Genomic DNA, 4,258 nt, shown 5'->3' on the forward strand with positions numbered 1-4,258 from the left:
ACTCAATAGCAAGAAAAAATAATTCAACTAGTAAATGAGCAAAGTAACTGAACCAGCATCTCCAAGAAGACATAAAAATGACCAATAAGTATATAAAAAGGTAATTCAACATCATTAGTCATCAAAAATGCAAATAAAAATCACAATGAGATATTATCTCACACCTGTAAGGATTGCTATTATCAGAAACAAAACAAACAAAATAATTCCCAAGTTTTGGTGAAGATGTGGAGAAAAGAGAACCCTTGTACATTGTTCATGGGTATGTAAATTGAGGCTGGCACTATAGAAAAATATATAGAGGTTCCTCAAAAGTTTAAAAATAGAACTACATATGTTCTATTAATACCATTACTGGGTATTATTAATATTAAAACTGATATCAGAATCTTGAAGAGATATCTGCCCTCCCATATCTATTGAAACATTATTCACAATAGCCAAGATATGAAAAGCAATCTAATATATGTGGGCAAATAAATGGAGAAGAAACATGTGAGATATACATACAAAGAAATATTATTCAGCCTATAAAAGAAGGAACTCCTCTCATTAGTGACAACATGGATAAATCTGGAGTATCATGGAATATACTCTATTTATTGAATAATATGCCTTATTTTATTTATTTGTGCTATATATCTTATTAGCCTAAATATATATTCATATAGGCATTAAAGTGCTTTTTATAGTATAAAACAAGAACTATTGGCCCTGGCCGGTTGGCTCAGCGGTAGAGTGTTGGCCTGGCGTGCGGGGGACCCGGGTTTGATTCCCCGCCAGGTTACATAGGAGAAGTGCCCATTTGCTTCTCCACCCCCCCTTCCTCTCTGTCTCTCTCTTCCCCTCCCGCAGCCAAGGCTCCATTGGAGCAAAGATGGCCCGGGCGCTGGGGATGGCTCCTTGGCCTCTGCCCCAGAGCGATGCCCCGGAGGGGCAGAGCTCGCCCCCTGGTGGGCAGAGCGTTGCCCCTGGTGGGCGTGCCGAGTGGATCCCGGTTGGGCGCATGTGGGAGTCTGTCTGACTGTCTCTCCCCATTTCCAGCTTCAGAAAAATACAAAAGAAAAAAAAACAAAAACAAGAACTATTTGCTGTATTTATTGATTGGTTTTTGCTCTAAAACCTTTAATGATATAAGAAAATGAATTCTGGAAGCTATATTATGAATAGAGTTCCTTTTTCATGGAGTGGAATTTAATTACAGCCTTGTTCTTCTGTCAGCTGCTATCATTAAAGATTATTATATATTTTTCAGATTTATTTCAAGTCTTTTTTTATATTAAGCAGTACTGTTATTTGAAATAATCAATAACTGAAGTTTTTCAAGAACACATTTACATCTATTAAATCTCCCAAAAGATTTTTAAATTAATAACTTGCTAAAATGAACATATGCTATCTATATTTTTATATATGAAAAACTTTCATCACAGATATGTATAGATGATGTAAGAATTTAATATAGAACTTTGACATCTATTGATAAAAACAGTAGTGCTCACTTTGGTAACACATATACTAATATTAAAATAAAACAGAGGGTTAGCATGGTCTCTGGACAAGATGACATACAAATTAGTAAAGCATTCCATATTTAAAAAACACCACCATTAAATAGTAAAAACAAGGAGTACAACAATACTTTCAAAAGAACATGGTTGTTACAATGAAAAGCAAGTTGGAAATGTGTGTTTAGCCAATATCAATTTTGGTTAAAAAATTTCTTTAATCTTGGCTGAATTATTCTACAGCCTTTTTCCAATGATGTCAGTAGCTATCACAGAATCAGCAAATTCTGGCAAGACTAAGCCAAATCAATGTCTTTCTTCTTTATATTGCTATGTGATACAAAGTAATATAGGAAAAAATATTAAGTGATGTAGAACTAATGGAGACAGTCGTTTAAAATGCATCATGACCTAAAATAATACCATTCAATAATTTATAAAATCAGAGAATTTTCCTAAAATAGTCATCTTAAATCTTTTACCTGCAAGTAGTAGATGTTTGATATTGCCCTTAAGCTATTTTCTACATATTATGACTCCTATATTAATACAGAATTTCAATTTTATGCCATTTCTTTCTGAGTCTACGTAGAACCATTAGAAGCAGATTAGTATCTACTATGCTGATAAGTGCTTGTGTGTAATAGAAAGAAAATTCAGAGTCCATGATGCTAGGAAATCATTCTGGAGCTGTGCTTTCCATCTCAACCCTGAGGAAAGGAAAGCAATCGATGCTGATGAGAAAGACTATTCACACAGTACATCCATATACTCAATTACTGTTTTTCTTTAGTGATATTTTAAAGATTATTAGCAGTTAAATAAGAGTATTAAGTGACTATTTTATGTTGTTATATAGTTCTTATGTTCAATTACTTAATGGATCCAGAATGTTTTTATTTGATATTTGATTTTAACAGTCCTTGGTTAACTCATTGTTATCTTTGTCTACGCTTGTGTGCTTTTTTGTTATGATACAATGTAAATTCATGAATCAAAATACATATAAAAATTCACTGTTTGTAATATGCTGTGAATGTATTCCTCCTCTATCTCATCGTCCTACCTTCTTTCATTTTAGAATAACCACTATTCCAAAAATAGTATACTATGGTAGGTATACTACACTATACTATATATTGCTACACAATATTATAATATACTATATTTTACTATATATTGCATTATATATACATACACATATATACATATATATCTCCACCTACCATATCATACATACTAGTTTTATCAAAAATATATACAATTCTATATATTGTTCTTATGTTGACAATTTTGGAATTATATAAAAGAGTATCATAACAATATAACTCAATGAATTATATTTTATATTAAAATTCCTATCAATAGTTATTAGCTCTTAATTCTTTTTCTTTCTTTCTTTCTTTTGTTTTTTTTTTTTGACAGAGACAGAGAGAGTGTCAGAATGAGGGACAGATAGGGACAGACAGGAAGGAGAGAGATGAGATACATCAATTCTTCATTGTATCTCCTTAGTTGTTTATTGATTGCCTTCTTATATGTTCCTTGACTGGAAGGCTCCAGCAGAGCGAATGACCCCTTGCTCAAGCCACTGACCATGGGGTCATGTCTATAATTCCATGCTCAAACTGGTGACCCTGCGATGGTCAAGTTGGTGAGTCCATGCTTAAACTGGCAACCTCAGGGTTTTGATCCTGGGTCCTCCACATCCCAGTTTAACACTCTATCCACTGCTTCACCACCTGGTCAGGCAGCTCGTAATTGTTTAAAGATAACTTTTCCTGTCTTCTGGATCCTGTTGCCATTATTGAGAAATCTGCAGTCCTCTTTTTTTCTTTTAAATAATTTTATTTTTTTAATGGGGCGATATCAATAAATCAGGATACATATATTCAAAGATAACAAGTCCAGGTTATCTTGTTGTTCAATTATGTTGCATACCCATCACCCAAAGTCAGATTGTCCTCTGTCACCTTCTATCTAGTTTTCTTTGTGCCCCTCCCCTCCCCCTTTCCCTTTCCCTTTCCCCCCTCCCCTCGTAACCACCACACTCTTATCAATGTCTCTTAGTTTCACTTTTATGTCCCACCTACGTATGGAATAATGCTGTTCCTGTTTTTTTCTGATTTACTTATTTCACTTCGTATCATGTTATCAAGATCCCACCATTTTGCTGTAAATGATCCGATGTCATCATTTCTTATGGCTGAGTAGTATTCCATAGTGTATATGTGCCACATCTTCTTTATCCAGTCATCTATTGACGGGCTTTTTGGTTGTTTCCATGTCCTCTGCAGTCCTCTTAACAGTCATTTTATTAAAGGTCATCTTGCCTTTTCCTTAATTCAAAATTATTGTCTTTGGCATAGATTTTATTTTGTTAATCTTGATTGGAATGCACTGACTGTAGATTTATGTTTTTATATGAGAAAAACTTAATCTTAACATAAATTTAAATATTATCTTTTCAGTATTCTCTCTAGTCTTTACTCCTAGCACAGCAACTAGTTATAAGTTAGAAATATTTATTCTATTTTTATGTCTCTTAATCTTTCTTGTTTTTCATCTCCTGGTGTTTCCTCTTTGCTAACAAAGTATATTTTACATATATTTTTCAAGTTAACAAATTCTCTTTCAAATACATCTAATCTGTCATTTAACATATCCATTGAGTTTGTTTTTATATCAATGATTATATTTTTCAATTCTATAAATTTAATTTACTTTTTTTCTTTTGGAAGTTAATTTTC

General features: G+C 33.0%; 1 non-coding gene across 1 annotated transcript; it reads left to right on the top strand.

Annotated features, from left to right (window-relative positions):
- The first annotated feature begins 1,494 nt into the window (after positions 1-1,494).
- On the top strand, positions 1,495-1,598 carry LOC136315804 (U6 spliceosomal RNA). The gene has a single exon (XR_010727587.1). It is a non-coding gene; the product is annotated as a U6 spliceosomal RNA (small nuclear RNA).
- Positions 1,599-4,258: the final 2,660 nt, after the last annotated feature.

The sequence above is a fragment of the Saccopteryx bilineata genome, chromosome 11 (genome assembly GCF_036850765.1).
Source record: "Saccopteryx bilineata isolate mSacBil1 chromosome 11, mSacBil1_pri_phased_curated, whole genome shotgun sequence".
In the NCBI taxonomy this organism is placed as follows: domain Eukaryota; kingdom Metazoa; phylum Chordata; class Mammalia; order Chiroptera; family Emballonuridae; genus Saccopteryx; species Saccopteryx bilineata.